This window comes from Scyliorhinus torazame, chromosome 4 (genome assembly GCF_047496885.1).
Source record: "Scyliorhinus torazame isolate Kashiwa2021f chromosome 4, sScyTor2.1, whole genome shotgun sequence".
NCBI lineage: Eukaryota > Metazoa > Chordata > Chondrichthyes > Carcharhiniformes > Scyliorhinidae > Scyliorhinus > Scyliorhinus torazame.
Window position 1 is genome coordinate 358,781,339 of NC_092710.1, and position 17,956 is coordinate 358,799,294.

Consider the following 17,956-nt stretch of genomic DNA (forward strand, 5'->3'; position numbering starts at 1 on the left):
ACAGTGAATTGTGTATTCTCTCCCAGTGACAGTGGATTGTGTATTCCCTCCCAGTGACAGTGAACTGTGTATTCTCTCCCAGTGACACTGGATTGTGTATTCTTTCCCAGTGACAGTGAATTGTGTATTCTCTCCCAGTGACAGTGAATTGTGTATTCTCTCACAGTGACAGTGAATTGTGTATTCTCTCCCAGTGACAGTGAATTGTGTATTCTCTCCCAGTGACAGTGAATTGTGTATTCCCTCCCAGTGACAGTGGATTGTGTATTCTCCATCCCAGTGACAGTGGATTGTGTATGCTCTCCCAGTGACAGTGGGATTGTGTATTCTCTCCCAGTGACAGTGAATTGTGTATTCTCTCCCAGTGACAGTGGGATTGTGTATTCTCTCCCAGTGACAGTGGATTGTGTATTCTCTCCCAGTGACAGTGGATTGTGTATTCTCTCCCAGTGACAGTGGATTGTGTATTCTCTCCCAGTGACAGTGGGATTGTGTATTCTCCATCCCAGTGACAGGATTGTGTATTCTCTCCCAGTGACAGTGGGATTGTGTATTCTCTCCCAGAGACAGTGAATTGTGTATTCTCTCCCAGTGACAGTGGGATTGTGTATTCTCTCCCAGTGACAGTGGATTGTGTATTCTCTCCCAGTGACAGTGGATTGTGTATTCTCTCCCAGTGACAGCGGATTGTGTATTCTCTCCCAGTGACAGTGGATTGTGTATTCTCCCCCAGTGACAGTGAATTGTGTATTCTCCATCCCAGTGACAGTGAATTGTGTATTCTCTCCCAGTGACAGTGAATTGTGTATTCTCCATCCCAGTGACAGTGAATTGTGTATTCTCTCCCAGTGACAGTGGATTGTGTATTCTCTCCCAGTGACAGTGGATTGTGTATTCTCTCCCAGTGACAGTGAATTGTGTATTCTCTCCCAGTGACAGTGGATTGTGTATTCTCTCCCAGTGACAGGGGATTGTGTATTCTCTCCCAGTGACAGTGGATTGTGTATTCTCTCCCAGTGACAGTGGATTGTGTATTCTGCCCCAGTGACAGTGAATTGTGTATTCTCCAACCCAGTGACAGTGAATTGTGTATTCTCTCCCAGTGACAGTGAATTGTGTATTCTCCATCCCAGTGACAGTGAATTGTGTATTCTCTCCCAGTGACAGTGGATTGTGTATTCTCCCCCAGTGACAGTGAATTGTGTATTCTCCCCCAGTGACAGTGAATTGTGTATTCTCCATCCCAGTGACAGTGAATTGTGTATTCTCTCCCAGTGACAGTGAATTGTGTATTCTCTCCCAGTGACAGTGGATTGTGTATTCTCTCCCAGTGACAGTGAATTGTGTATTCTCTCCCAGTGACAGTGGGATTGTGTATTCTCTCCTAGTGACAGTGGATTGTGTATTCTCCCCCAGTGACAGTGGATTGTGTATTCTCTCCCAGTGACAGTGAATTGTGTATTCTCTCCCAGTGACAGTGGATTGTGTATTCTCTCCCAGTGACAGTGGATTGTGTATTGTCTCCCAGTGACAGTGGATTGTGTATTCTCCCCCAGTGACAGTGGATTGTGTATTCTCTCCCAGTGACAGTGGATTGTGTATTCTCTCCCAGTGACAGTGGATTGTGTATTCTCTCCCAGTGACAGTGAATTGTGTATTCTCCCCCAGTGACAGTGGATTGTGTATTCTCTCCCAGTGACAGTGGATTGTGTATTCTCTCCCAGTGACAGTGGATTGTGTATTCTCTCCCAGTGACAGTGGATTGTGTATTCTCTCCCAGTGACAGTGGATTGTGTATTCTCTCCCAGTGACAGTGGATTGTGTATTCTCCCCCAGTGACAGTGGATTGTGTATTCTCTCCCAGTGACAGTGGATTGTGTATTCTCTCCCATTGACAGTGGATTGTGTATTCTCCCCCAGTGACAGTGAATTGTATATTCTCCATCCCAGTGACAGTGAATTGTGTATTCTCTCCCAGTGACAGTGAATTGTGTATTCTCCATCCCAGTGACAGTGGATTGTGTATTCTCTCCCAGTGACAGTGGATTGTGTATTCTCTCCCAGTGACAGTGAATTGTGTATTCTCTCCCAGTGACAGTGGATTGTGTATTCTCTCCCAGTGACAGTGAATTGTGTATTCTCTCCCAGTGACAGTGGATTGTGTATTCCCTCCCAGTGACAGTGAACTGTGTATTCTCTCCCAGTGACAGTGGATTGTGTATTCTCTCCCAGTGACAGTGAATTGTGTATTCTCTCCCAGTGACAGTGAATTGTGTATTCTCTCCCAGTGACAGTGGATTGTGTATTCTCCATCCCAGTGACAGTGGATTGTGTATGCTCTCCCAGTGACAGTGGGATTGTGTATTCTATCCCAGTGACAGTGAATTGTGTATTCTCTCCCAGTGACAGTGGGATTGTGTATTCTCTCCCAGTGACAGTGGATTGTGTATTCTCTCCCAGTGACAGTGGATTGTGTATTCTCTCCCAGTGACAGTGGATTGTGTATTCTCTCCCAGTGACAGTGGGATTGTGTATTCTCCATCCCAGTGACAGGATTGTGTATTCTCTCCCAGTGACAGTGGGATTGTGTATTCTCTCCCAGTGACAGTGAATTGTGTATTCTCTCCCAGTGACAGTGGGATTGTGTATTCTCTCCCAGTGACAGTGGATTGTGTATTCTCTCCCAGTGACAGTGAATTGTGTATTCTCCATCCCAGTGACAGTGAATTGTGTATTCTCTCCCAGTGACAGTGAATTGTGTATTCTCCATCCCAGTGACAGTGAATTGTGCATTCTCTCCCAGTGACAGTGGATTGTGTATTCTCTCCCAGTGACAGTGGATTGTGTATTCTCTCCCAGTGACAGTGAATTGTGTATTCTCTCCCAGTGACAGTGGATTGTGTATTCTCTCCCAGTGACAGGGGATTGTGTATTCTCTCCCAGTGACAGTGGATTGTGTATTCTCTCCCAGTGACAGTGGATTGTGTATTCTGCCCCAGTGACAGGGGATTGTGTATTCTCTCCCAGTGACAGTGGATTGTGTATTCTCTCCCAGTGACAGTGAATTGTGTATTCTCCATCCCAGTGACAGTGAATTGTGTATTCTCTCCCAGTGACAGTGGATTGTGTATTCTCCCCCAGTGACAGTGAATTGTGTATTCTCCCCCAGTGACAGTGAATTGTGTATTCTCCATCCCAGTGACAGTGAATTGTGTATTCTCTCCCAGTGACAGTGAATTGTGTATTCTCTCCCAGTGACAGTGGATTGTGTATTCTCTCCCAGTGACAGTGAATTGTGTATTCTCTCCCAGTGACAGTGGGATTGTGTATTCTCTCCTAGTGACAGTGGATTGTGTATTCTCCCCCAGTGACAGTGGATTGTGTATTCTCTCCAAGTGACAGTGGATTGTGTATTCACCCCTAGTGACAGTGGATTGTGTATTCTCTCCCAGTGACAGTGGATTGTGTATTCTCTCCCAGTGACAGTGGATTGTGTATTCTCTCCCAGTGACAGTGAATTGTGTATTCTCCCCCAGTGACAGTGGATTGTGTATTCTCCCCCAGTGACAGTGGATTGTGTATTCTCTCCCAGTGACAGTGGATTGTGTATTCTCTCCCAGTGACAGTGGATTGTGTATTCTCTCCCAGTGACAGTGGATTGTGTATTCTCTCCCAGTGACAGTGAATTGTGTATTCTCTCCCAGTGACAGTGGATTGTGTATTCTCTCCCAGTGACAGTGGATTGTGTATTCTCTCCCAGTGACAGTGGATTGTGTATTCTCCCCCAGTGACAGTGGATTGTGTATTCTCTCCCAGTGACAGTGGATTGTGTATTCTCTCCCTGTGACAGTGGATTGTGTATTCTCTGCCAGTGACAGTGAATTGTGTATTCTCTGCCAGTGACAGTGGATTGTGTATTCTCTCCCAGTGACAGTGGGATTGTGTATTCTCCATCCCAGTGACAGTGGATTGTGTATTCTCTCCCAGTGACAGTGGATTGTGTATTCTCTCCCAGTGACAGTGGATTGTGTATTCTGCCCCAGTGACAGTGAATTGTGTATTCTCCATCCCAGTGACAGTGAATTGTGTATTCTCTCCCAGTGACAGTGTATTGTGTATTCTCTCCCTGTGACAGTGGATTGTGTATTCTCTGCCAGTGACAGTGAATTGTGTATTCTCTGCCAGTGACAGTGGATTGTGTATTCTCTCCCAGTGACAGTGGGATTGTGTATTCTCCATCCCAGTGACAGTGGATTGTGTATTCTCTCCCAGTGACAGTGGGATTGTGTATTCTCTCCCAGTTACAGTGAATTGTGTATTCTCTCTCAGTGACAGTGGGATCGTGTATTCTCTCCCAGTGACAGTGGATCGTGTATTCTCTCCCAGTGACAGTGGATTGTGTATTCTCTCCCAGTGACAGTGAATTGTGTATTCTCTCCCAGTGACAGTGGATTGTGTATTCTCTCCCAGTGACAGGGGATTGTGTATTCTCTCCCAGTGACAGTGGATTGTGTATTCTCTCCCAGTGACAGTGGATTGTGTATTCTGCCCCAGTGACAGTGAATTGTGTATTCTCCATCCCAGTGACAGTGAATTGTGTATTCTCTCCCAGTGACAGTGAATTGTGTATTCTCCATCCCAGTGACAGTGAATTGTGTATTCTCTCCCAGTGACAGTGGATTGTGTATTCTCCCCCAGTGACAGTGAATTGTGTATTCTCCCCCAGTGACAGTGAATTGTGTATTCTCCATCCCAGTGACAGTGAATTGTGTATTCTCTCCCAGTGACAGTGAATTGTGTATTCTCTCCCAGTGACAGTGGATTGTGTATTCTCTCCCAGTGACAGTGAATTGTGTATTCTCTCCCAGTGACAGTGGGATTGTGTATTCTCTCCTAGTGACAGTGGATTGTGTATTCTCCCCCAGTGACAGTGGATTGTGTATTCTCTCCCAGTGACAGTGAATTGTGTATTCTCTCCCAGTGACAGTGGATTGTGTATTCTCTCCCAGTGACAGTGGATTGTGTATTCTCTCCCAGTGACAGTGGATTGTGTATTCTCCCCCAGTGACAGTGGATTGTGTATTCTCTCCCAGTGACAGTGGATTGTGTATTCTCTCCCAGTGACAGTGGATTGTGTATTCTCTCCCAGTGACAGTGAATTGTGTATTCTCCCCCAGTGACAGTGGATTGTGTATTCTCTCCCAGTGACAGTGGATTGTGTATTCTCTCCCAGTGACAGTGGATTGTGTATTCTCTCCCAGTGACAGTGGATTGTGTATTCTCTCCCAGTGACAGTGGATTGTGTATTCTCTCCCAGTGACAGTGGATTGTGTATTCTCCCCCAGTGACAGTGGATTGTGTATTCTCTCCCAGTGACAGTGGATTGTGTATTCTCTCCCAGTGACAGTGGATTGTGTATTCTCCCCCAGTGACAGTGAATTGTATATTCTCCATCCCAGTGACAGTGAATTGTGTATTCTCTCCCAGTGACAGTGAATTGTGTATTCTCCATCCCAGTGACAGTGGATTGTGTATTCTCTCCCAGTGACAGTGGATTGTGTATTCTCTCCCAGTGACAGTGAATTGTGTATTCTCTCCCAGTGACAGTGGATTGTGTATTCTCTCCCAGTGACAGTGAATTGTGTATTCTCTCCCAGTGACAGTGGATTGTGTATTCCCTCCCAGTGACAGTGAACTGTGTATTCTCTCCCAGTGACAGTGGATTGTGTATTCTCTCCCAGTGACAGTGAATTGTGTATTCTCTCCCAGTGACAGTGAATTGTGTATTCTCTCCCAGTGACAGTGGATTGTGTATTCTCCATCCCAGTGACAGTGAATTGTGTATTCTCTCCCAGTGACAGTGGATTGTGTATTCTGCCCCAGTGACAGTGAATTGTGTATTCTCCATCCCAGTGACAGTGAATTGTGTATTCTCTCCCAGTGACAGTGAATTGTGTATTCTCCATCCCAGTGACAGTGAATTGTGTATTCTCTCCCAGTGACAGTGGATTGTGTATTCTCCGCCAGTGACAGTGAATTGTGTATTCTCCCCCAGTGACAGTGAATTGTGTATTCTCCATCCCAGTGACAGTGAATTGTGTATTCTCTCCCAGTGACAGTGAATTGTGTATTCTCTCCCAGTGACAGTGGATTGTGTATTCTCTCCCAGTGACAGTGAATTGTGTATTCTCTCCCAGTGACAGTGGGATTGTGTATTCTCTCCTAGTGACAGTGGATTGTGTATTCTCCCCCAGTGACAGTGGATTGTGTATTCTCTCCCAGTGACAGTGAATTGTGTATTCTCTCCCAGTGACAGTGGATTGTGTATTCTCTCCCAGTGACAGTGGATTGTGTATTCTCTCCCAGTGACAGTGGATTGTGTATTCTCCCCCAGTGACAGTGGATTGTGTATTCTCTCCCAGTGACAGTGGATTGTGTATTCTCTCCCAGTGACAGTGGATTGTGTATTCTCTCCCAGTGACAGTGAATTGTGTATTCTCCCCCAGTGACAGTGGATTGTGTATTCTCTCCCAGTGACAGTGGATTGTGTATTCTCTCCCAGTGACAGTGGATTGTGTATTCTCTCCCAGTGACAGTGGATTGTGTATTCTCTCCCAGTGACAGTGGATTGTGTATTCTCTCCCAGTGACAGTGGATTGTGTATTCTCCCCCAGTGACAGTGGATTGTGTATTCTCTCCCAGTGACAGTGGATTGTGTATTCTCTCCCAGTGACAGTGGATTGTGTATTCTCCCCCAGTGACAGTGAATTGTATATTCTCCATCCCAGTGACAGTGAATTGTGTATTCTCTCCCAGTGACAGTGAATTGTGTATTCTCCATCCCAGTGACAGTGGATTGTGTATTCTCTCCCAGTGACAGTGGATTGTGTATTCTCTCCCAGTGACAGTGAATTGTGTATTCTCTCCCAGTGACAGTGGATTGTGTATTCTCTCCCAGTGACAGTGAATTGTGTATTCTCTCCCAGTGACAGTGGATTGTGTATTCCCTCCCAGTGACAGTGAACTGTGTATTCTCTCCCAGTGACAGTGGATTGTGTATTCTCTCCCAGTGACAGTGAATTGTGTATTCTCTCCCAGTGACAGTGAATTGTGTATTCTCTCCCAGTGACAGTGGATTGTGTATTCTCCATCCCAGTGACAGTGGATTGTGTATGCTCTCCCAGTGACAGTGGGATTGTGTATTCTCTCCCAGTGACAGTGGATTGTGTATTCTCTCCCAGTGACAGTGAATTGTGTATTCTCTCCCAGTGACAGTGGATTGTGTATTCTCTCCCAGTGACAGTGGATTGTGTATTCTCTCCCAGTGACAGTGGATTGTGTATTCTCTCCCAGTGACAGTGGGATTGTGTATTCTCCATCCCAGTGACAGGATTGTGTATTCTCTCCCAGTGACAGTGGGATTGTGTATTCTCTCCCAGTGACAGTGAATTGTGTATTCTCTCCCAGTGACAGTGGGATTGTGTATTCTCTCCCAGTGACAGTGGATTGTGTATTCTCTCCCAGTGACAGTGGATTGTGTATTCTCTCCCAGTGACAGCGGATTGTGTATTCTCTCCCAGTGACAGTGGATTGTGTATTCTCCCCCAGTGACAGTGAATTGTGTATTCTCCATCCCAGTGACAGTGAATTGTGTATTCTCTCCCAGTGACAGTGAATTGTGTATTCTCCATACCAGTGACAGTGAATTGTGTATTCTCTCCCAGTGACAGTGGATTGTGTATTCTCTCCCAGTGACAGTGGATTGTGCATTCTCTCCCAGTGACAGTGAATTGTGTATTCTCTCCCAGTGACAGTGGATTGTGTATTCTCTCCCAGTGACAGGGGATTGTGTATTCTCTCCCAGTGACAGTGGATTGTGTATTCTCTCCCAGTGACAGTGGATTGTGTATTCTGCCCCAGTGACAGTGAATTGTGTATTCTCCATCCCAGTGACAGTGAATTGTGTATTCTCTCCCAGTGACAGTGAATTGTGTATTCTCCATCCCAGTGACAGTGAATTGTGTATTCTCTCCCAGTGACAGTGGATTGTGTATTCTCCCCCAGTGACAATGAATTGTGTATTCTCCCCCAGTGACAGTGAATTGTGTATTCTCCATCCCAGTGACAGTGAATTGTGTATTCTCTCCCAGTGACAGTGAATTGTGTATTCTCTCCCAGTGACAGTGGATTGTGTATTCTCTCCCAGTGACAGTGAATTGTGTATTCTCTCCCAGTGACAGTGGGATTGTGTATTCTCTCCTAGTGACAGTGGATTGTGTATTCTCCCCCAGTGACAGTGGATTGTGTATTCTCTCCAAGTGACAGTGGATTGTGTATTCTCCCCCAGTGACAGTGGATTGTGTATTCTCTCCCAGTGACAGTGGATTGTGTATTCTCTCCCAGTGACAGTGGATTGTGTATTCTCTCCCAGTGACAGTGAATTGTGTATTCTCCCCCAGTGACAGTGGATTGTGTATTCTCCCCCAGTGACAGTGGATTGTGTATTCTCTCCCAGTGACAGTGGATTGTGTATTCTCTCCCAGTGACAGTGGATTGTGTATTCTCTCCCAGTGACAGTGGATTGTGTATTCTCTCCCAGTGACAGTGAATTGTGTATTCTCTCCCAGTGACAGTGGATTGTGTATTCTCTCCCAGTGACAGTGGATTGTGTATTCTCTCCCAGTGACAGTGGATTGTGTATTCTCCCCCAGTGACAGTGGATTGTGTATTCTCTCCCAGTGACAGTGTATTGTGTATTCTCTCCCTGTGACAGAGGATTGTGTATTCTCTGCCAGTGACAGTGAATTGTGTATTCTCTGCCAGTGACAGTGGATTGTGTATTCTCTCCCAGTGACAGTGGGATTGTGTATTCTCCATCCCAGTGACAGTGGATTGTGTATTCTCTCCCAGTGACAGTGGGATTGTGTATTCTCTCCCAGTTACAGTGAATTGTGTATTCTCTCTCAGTGACAGTGGGATTGTGTATTCTCTCCCAGTGACAGTGGATTGTGTATTCTCTCCCAGTGACAGTGGATTGTGTATTCTCTCCCAGTGACAGTGGATTGTGTATTCTCTCCCAGTGACAGTGGATTGTGTATTCTCTCCCAGTGACAGTGGATTGTGTATTCTCTCCCAGTGACAGTGGATTGTGTATTCTCCCCCAGTGACAGTGAATTGTGTATTCTCCATCCCAGTGACAGTGAATTGTGTATTCTCTCCCAGTGACAGTGAATTGTGTATTCTCCATCCCAGTGACAGTGAATTGTGTATTCTCTCCCAGTGACAGTGGATTGTGTATTCTCTCCCAGTGACAGTGGGTTGTGTATTCTCTCCCAGTGACAGTGAATTGTGTATTCTCTCCCAGTGACAGTGGATTGCGTATTCTCTCCCAGTGACAGGGGATTGTGTATTCTCTCCCAGTGACAGTGGATTGTGTATTCTCTCCCAGTGACAGTGGATTGTGTATTCTCCCCCAGTGACAGTGAATTGTGTATTCTCCATCCCAGTGACAGTGAATTGTGTATTCTCTCCCAGTGACAGTGAATTGTGTATTCTCCATCCCAGTGACAGTGAATTGTGTATTCTCTCCCAGTGACAGTGGATTGTGTATTCTCCCCCAGTGACAGTGAATTGTGTATTCTCCATCCCAGTGACAGTGAATTGTGTATTCTCTCCCAGTGACAGTGAATTGTGTATTCTCCCCCAGTGACAGTGGATTGTGTATTCTCCCCCAGTGACAGAGGATTGTGTATTCTCTCCCAGTGACAGTGGGTTGTGTATTCTCTCCCAGTGACAGTGGATTGTGTATTCTCTCCCAGTGACAGTGAATTGTGTATTCTCTCCCAGTGACAGTGGATTGTGTATTCTCTCCCAGTGACAGTGGATTGTGTATTCTCTCCCAGTGACAGTGAATTGTGTATTCTCTCCCAGTGACAGTGGATTGTGTATTCTCTCCCAGTGACAGTGAATTGTGTATTCTCTCCCAGTGACAGTGGATTGTGTATTCTCTCACAGTGACAGTGGATTGTGTATTCTCTCCCAGTGAAGTGGATTGTGTATTCTCTCCCAGTGACAGTGAATTGTGTATTCCTCCCAGTGACAGTGGGATTGTTTATTCTCTGCCAGTGACAGTGGATTGTTTATTCTGTCCCAGTGACAGTGAATTGTGTATTCTCTCCCAGTGACAGTGGATTGTGTATTCTCTCCCAGTGACAGTGAATTGTGTATTCTCTCCCAGTGACAGTGGATTGTGTATTCCCTCCCAGTGACAGTGAACTGTGTATTCTCTCCCAGTGACAGTGGATTGTGTATTCTCTCCCAGTGACAGTGAATTGTGTATTCTCTCCCAGTGACAGTGAATTGTGTATTCTCTCCCAGTGACAGTGGATTGTGTATTCTCCATCCCAGTGACAGTGGATTGTGTATGCTCTCCCAGTGACAGTGGGATTGTGTATTCTCTCCCAGTGACAGTGAATTGTGTATTCTCTCCCAGTGACAGTGGGATTGTGTATTCTCTCCCAGTGACAGTGGATTGTGTATTCTCTCCCAGTGACAGTGGATTGTGTATTCTCTCCCAGTGACAGTGGATTGTATATTCTCTCCCAGTGACAGTGGGATTGTGTATTCTCCATCCCAGTGACAGTGGATTGTGTATTCTCTCCCAGTGACAGTGGGATTGTGTATTCTCTCCCAGTGACAGTGAATTGTGTATTCTCTCCCAGTGACAGTGGGATTGTGTATTCTCTCCCAGTGACAGTGGATTGTGCATTCTCTCCCAGTGACAGTGGATTGTGTATTTTCTCCCAGTGACAGTGGATTGTGTATTCTCTCCCAGTGACAGTGGATTGTGTATTCTCCCCCAGTGACAGTGAATTGTGTATTCTCCATCCCAGTGACAGTGAATTGTGTATTCTCTCCCAGTGACAGTGAATTGTGTATTCTCCATCCCAGTGACAGTGAATTGTGTATTCTCTCCCAGTGACAGTGGATTGTGTATTCACTCCCAGTGACAGTGGATTGTGTATGCTCTCCCAGTGACAGTGAATTGTGTATTCTCTCCCAGTGACAGTGCATTGTGTATTCTCTCCCAGTGACAGTGGATTGTGTATTCTCTCCCAGTGACAGTGGATTGTGTATTCTCTCCCAGTGACAGTGGATTGTGTATTCTCCCCCAGTGACTGTGAATTGTATATTCTCCATCCCAGTGACAGTGAATTGTGTATTCTCTCCCAGTGACAGTGAATTGTGTATTCTCCATCCCAGTGACAGTGGATTGTGTATTCTATCCCAGTGACAGTGGATTGTGTATTCTCTCCCAGTGACAGTCAATTGTGTATTCTCTCCCAGTGACAGTGGATTGTGTATTCTCTCCCAGTGACAGTGAATTGTGTATTCACTCCCAGTGACAGTGGATTGTGTATTCCCTCCCAGTGACAGTGAACTGTGTATTCTCTCCCAGTGACAGTGGATTGTGTATTCTCTCCCAGTGACAGTGAATTGTGTATTCTCTCCCAGTGACAGTGAATTGTGTATTCTCTCCCAGTGACAGTGGATTGTGTATTCTCCATCCCAGTGACAGTGGATTGTGTATTCTCTGCCAGTGACAGTGGGATTGTGTATTCTCTCCTAGTGACAGTGGATTGTGTATTCTCCCCCAGTGACAGTGGATTGTGTATTCTCTCCCAGTGACAGTGAATTGTGTATTCTCTCCCAGTGACAGTTGATTGTGTATTCTCTCCCAGTGACAGTGGATTGTGTATTCTCTCCCAGTGACAGTGGATTGTGTATTCTCCCCCAGTGACAGTGGATTGTGTATTCTCTCCCAGTGACAGTGGATTGTGTATTCTCTCCCAGTGACAGTGGATTGTGTATTCTCTCCCAGTGACAGTGAATTGTGTATTCTCCCCCAGTGACAGTGGATTGTGTATTCTCCCCCAGTGACAGACGATTGTGTATTCTCTCCCAGTGACAGTGGGTTGTGTATTCTCTCCCAGTGACAGTGGATTGTGTATTCTCTCCTAGTGACAGTGAATTGTGTATTCTCTCCCAGTGACAGTGGATTGTGTATTCTCTCCCAGTGACAGTGGATTGTGTATTCTCTCCCAGTGACAGTGAATTGTGTATTCTCTCCCAGTGACAGTGGATTGTGTATTCTCTCCCAGTGACAGTGAATTGTGTATTCTCTCCCAGTGACAGTGGATTGTGTATTCTCTCACAGTGACAGTGGATTGTGTATTCTCTCCCAGTGAAGTGGATTGTGTATTCTCTCCCAGTGACAGTGAATTGTGTATTCCTCCCAGTGACAGTGGGATTGTGTATTCTCTCCCAGTGACAGTGGATTGTGTATTCTCTCCCAGTGACAGTGAATTGTGTATTCTCTCCCAGTGACAGTGGATTGTGTATTCTCTCCCAGTGACAGTGAATTGTGTATTCTCTCCCAGTGACAGTGGATTGTGTATTCCCTCCCAGTGACAGTGAACTGTGTATTCTCTCCCAGTGACAGTGGATTGTGTATTCTCTCCCAGTGACAGTGAATTGTGTATTCTCTCCCAGTGACAGTGAATTGTGTATTCTCTCCCAGTGACAGTGGATTGTGTATTCTCCATCCCAGTGACAGTGGATTGTGTATGCTCTCCCAGTGACAGTGGGATTGTGTATTCTCTCCCAGTGACAGTGAGTTGTGTATTCTCTCCCAGTGACAGTGGGATTGTGTATTCTCTCCCAGTGACAGTGGATTGTGTATTCTCTCCCAGTGACAGTGGATTGTGTATTCTCTCCCAGTGACAGTGGATTGTATATTCTCTCCCAGTGACAGTGGGATTGTGTATTCTCCATCCCAGTGACAGTGGATTGTGTATTCTCTCCCAGTGACAGTGGGATTGTGTATTCTCTCCCAGTGACAGTGAATTGTGTATTCTCTCCCAGTGACAGTGGGATTGTGTATTCTCTCCCAGTGACAGTGGATTGTGCATTCTCTCCCAGTGACAGTGGATTGTGTATTTTCTCCCAGTGACAGTGGATTGTGTATTCTCTCCCAGTGACAGTGGATTGTGTATTCTCCCCCAGTGACAGTGAATTGTGTATTCCCTCCCAGTGACAGTGAACTGTGTATTCTCTCCCAGTGACAGTGGATTGTGTATTCTCTCCCAGTGACAGTGAATTGTGTATTCTCTCCCAGTGACAGTGAATTGTGTATTCTCTCCCAGTGACAGTGGATTGTGTATTCTCCATCCCAGTGACAGTGGATTGTGTATTCTCTGCCAGTGACAGTGGGATTGTGTATTCTCTCCTAGTGACAGTGGATTGTGTATTCTCCCCCAGTGACAGTGGATTGTGTATTCTCTCCCAGTGACAGTGAATTGTGTATTCTCTCCCAGTGACAGTTGATTGTGTATTCTCTCCCAGTGACAGTGGATTGTGTATTCTCTCCCAGTGACAGTGGATTGTGTATTCTCCCCCAGTGACAGTGGATTGTGTATTCTCTCCCAGTGACAGTGGATTGTGTATTCTCTCCCAGTGACAGTGGATTGTGTATTCTCTCCCAGTGACAGTGAATTGTGTATTCTCCCCCAGTGACAGTGGATTGTGTATTCTCCCCCAGTGACAGACGATTGTGTATTCTCTCCCAGTGACAGTGGGTTGTGTATTCTCTCCCAGTGACAGTGGATTGTGTATTCTCTCCTAGTGACAGTGAATTGTGTATTCTCTCCCAGTGACAGTGGATTGTGTATTCTCTCCCAGTGACAGTGGATTGTGTATTCTCTCCCAGTGACAGTGAATTGTGTATTCTCTCCCAGTGACAGTGGATTGTGTATTCTCTCCCAGTGACAGTGAATTGTGTATTCTCTCCCAGTGACAGTGGATTGTGTATTCTCTCACAGTGACAGTGGATTGTGTGTTCTCTCCCAGTGAAGTGGATTGTGTATTCTCTCCCAGTGACAGTGAATTGTGTATTCCTCCCAGTGACAGTGGGATTGTGTATTCTCTCCCAGTGACAGTGGATTGTGTATTCTCTCCCAGTGACAGTGAATTGTGTATTCTCTCCCAGTGACAGTGGATTGTGTATTCTCTCCCAGTGACAGTGAATTGTGTATTCTCTCCCAGTGACAGTGGATTGTGTATTCCCTCCCAGTGACAGTGAACTGTGTATTCTCTCCCAGTGACAGTGGATTGTGTATTCTCTCCCAGTGACAGTGAATTGTGTATTCTCTCCCAGTGACAGTGAATTGTGTATTCTCTCCCAGTGACAGTGGATTGTGTATTCTCCATCCCAGTGACAGTGGATTGTGTATGCTCTCCCAGTGACAGTGGGATTGTGTATTCTCTCCCAGTGACAGTGAATTGTGTATTCTCTCCCAGTGACAGTGGGATAGTGTATTCTCTCCCAGTGACAGTGGATTGTGTATTCTCTCCCAGTGACAGTGAATTGTGTATTCTCTCCCAGTGACAGTGGATTGTATATTCTCTCCCAGTGACAGTGGGATTGTGTATTCTCCATCCCAGTGACAGTGGATTGTGTATTCTCTCCCAGTGACAGTGGGATTGTGTATTCTCTCCCAGTGACAGTGAATTGTGTATTCTCTCCCAGTGACAGTGGGATTGTGTATTCTCTCCCAGTGACAGTGGATTGTGCATTCTCTCCCAGTGACAGTGGATTGTGTATTTTCTCCCAGTAACAGTGGATTGTGTATTCTCTCCCAGTGACAGTGGATTGTGTATTCTCCCCCAGTGACAGTGAATTGTGTATTCTCCATCCCAGTGACAGTGAATTGTGTATTCTCTCCCAGTGACAGTGAATTGTGTATTCTCCATCCCAGTGACAGTGAATTGTGTATTCTCTCCCAGTGACAGTGGATTGTGTATTCACTCCCAGTGACAGTGGATTGTGTATTCTCTCCCAGTGACAGTGAATTGTGTATTCTCTCCCAGTGACAGTGCATTGTGTATTCTCTCCCAGTGACAGTGGATTGTGTATTCTCTCCCAGTGACAGTGGATTGTGTATTCTCTCCCAGTGACAGTGGATTGTGTATTCTCCCCCAGTGACAGTGAATTGTATATTCTCCATCCCAGTGACAGTGAATTGTGTATTCTCTCCCAGTGACAGTGAATTGTGTATTCTCTCCCAGTGACAGTGGATTGTGTATTCCCTCCCAGTGACAGTGAACTGTGTATTCTCTCCCAGTGACACTGGATTGTGTATTCTTTCCCAGTGACAGTGAATTGTGTATTCTCTCCCAGTGACAGTGAATTGTGTATTCTCTCACAGTGACAGTGAATTGTGTATTCTCTCCCAGTGACAGTGAATTGTGTATTCTCTCCCAGTGACAGTGAATTGTGTATTCCCTCCCAGTGACAGTGGATTGTGTATTCTCCATCCCAGTGACAGTGGATTGTGTATGCTCTCGCAGTGACAGTGGGATTGTGTATTCTCTCCCAGTGACAGTGGATTGTGTATTCTCTCCCAGTGACAGTGGGATTGTGTATTCTCCATCCCAGTGACAGGAATGTGTATTCTCTCCCAGTGACAGTGGGATTGTGTATTCTCTCCCAGTGACAGTGAATTGTGTATTCTCTCCCAGTGACAGTGGGATTGTGTATTCTCTCCCAGTGACAGTGGATTGTGTATTCTCTCCCAGTGACAGTGGATTGTGTATTCTCTCCCAGTGACAGCGGATTGTGTATTCTCTCCCAGTGACAGTGGATTGTGTATTCTCTCCCAGTGACAGTGAATTGTGTATTCTCTGCCAGTGACAGTGGATTGTGTATTCTCTCCCGGTGACAGTGGGATTGTGTATTCTCTCCCAGTGACAGTTATTCTCCCGCTCTCCCAGTGCCAGTAATTCCCCCGCTCTCCCAGTGCCAGTCATTCCCCCGCTCTCCCAGTGCCAGTCATTCCCCCTCACACTCCCAATGCCAGTGATTCCCCCCACTCTCCCAGTGCCAGTGATTCCCCCCGCTCTCCCAGTGCCAGTGATTCCCCCGCTCTCCCAGTGCCAGTGATTCCCCCGCTCTCCCAGTGGCAGTGATTCCCCCTCTCTCCCAGTGCCAGTAATTCCCCCGCTCTCCCAGTGCCAGTGATTCCCCCGCTCTCCCAGTGCCTGTGATTCCCCTGCTCTCCCAGTGGCAGTGATTCCCCCGCTCTCCCAGTGCCAGTGATTCCTCCCACTCTCCCAGTGATGGTGATTCCCCCCCACTCTCCCAGTGCCAGTGATTCCCCCACTCTCCCAGTGCCAGTGATTCCCCCCGCTCTCCCTGTTTCAGTGAACCCCCCGCTCTCTCAGTGCCAGTGATTCCCCCCGCTCTCCCAGTGCCAGTGATTCCCCCTGATCCCCCAGTGCCAGTGATTCCCCCCGCTCTCCCAGTTTCAGTGAACCCCCCGCTCTCTCAGTGCCAGTGATTCCCCCCGCTCTCCCAGTGCCAGTGATTCCCCCTGATCCCCCAGTGCCAGTGATTCCCCCCGCTCTCCCAGTTTCAGTAAACCCCCCGCTCTCTCAGTGCCTGTGAACCCCCCGCTCTCTCAGTGCCAGTGATCCCCCCTGATCCCCAAGTGCCAGTGATGCCCCCGCTATCTCACTGCCAGTGATTCCCCCCGCTCTCCCAGTTTGTGAACCCCCCGCTCTCTCAGTGCCAGTGATTCCCCCCGCTCTCCCAGTTTGTGAACCCCCCGCTCTCTCAGTGCCAGTGATTCACCCCGCTCTCCCAGTTCCAGTGAGTCCCCTGCTCTCCCAGTGCCAGTGATTCCCCCCGCTCTCCCAGTGCCAGTGATTCCTTCGCTCCCCCAGTGCCAGTGATTCCCCCGCTCTCCCAGTGCTAGTGATTCCCCCCGCTGCCCCAGTGCCATTGAACCCCCCGCTCTCTCAGTGCCAGTGATTCCCCCCGGTCTCCCAGTGCCAGTGATTCCCCCTGATCCCCCAGTGCCAGTGATTCCCCCCGCTCTCCCAGTTTCAGTGAACCCCCCGCTCGCTCAGTGCCAGTGATTCCCCCCGCTCCCACAGTGCCAGTGATTCCCCCGCTCTCTCAGTGCCAGTGATTCCCCTCGCTCTCCCAGTTTCAGTGAACCCCCCGCTCTCTCAGTGCCAGTGATTCCCCCCGCTCTCCCAGTGCCTGTGATTCCCCCTGATCCCCCAGTGCCAGTGATTCCCCCCGCTCTCCCAGTTTCAGTGAACCCCCCGCTCTCTCAGTGCCAGTGATTCCCCCTGATCCCCCAGTGCCCAGTGATTCCCCCCGCTCTCCCAGTTTCAGTGAACCCCCCGCTCTCTCAGTGCCAGTGATTCCCCCCACTCCCCCAGTTTGTGAACCCCCCGCTCTCCCAGTGCCAGTGATTCCCCCCCGCTCTCTCAGTGCCAGTGATTCCCCCCACTCCCCCAGTTTGTGAACCCCCCGCTCTCTCAGTGCCAGTGATTCCCCCCGCTCTCCCAGTGCCAGTGATTCCCCCGCTCTCTCAGTGCCAGTGATTCCCCCCGCTCTCCCAGTTTCAGTGAACCCCCCGCTCTCTCAGTGCCAGTGATTCCCCCCGCTCCCCCAGTTTGTGATCCCCCCGCTCTCCCAGTGCCAGTGATTCCCCCGCTCTCTCAGTGCCAGTGATTCCCCACGCTCTCGCAGTGCCAGTGATTCCCCCTGATCCCCCAGTGCCAGTGATTCCCCCGCTCTCTCAGTGCCAGTGATTCCCCCCCGCTCTCTCAGTGCCAGTGATTCCCCCCGCTCTCCCAGTTTCAGTGAACCCCCCTGATCCCCCAGTGCCAGTGATTCCCCCCGCTCTCCCAGTGCCAGTGATTCCCCCGCTCCCCCAGTGCCAGTGATTCCCCCCGCTCTCTCAGTGCCAGTGATTCCCCCGGCTCCCCCAGTTTGTGATCCCCCCGCTCCCCCAGTGCCAGTGATTCCCCCCGCTCTCTCAGTGCCAGTGATTCCCCCCGCTCCCCCAGTTTGTGATCCCCCCGCTCTCCCAGTGCCAGTGAT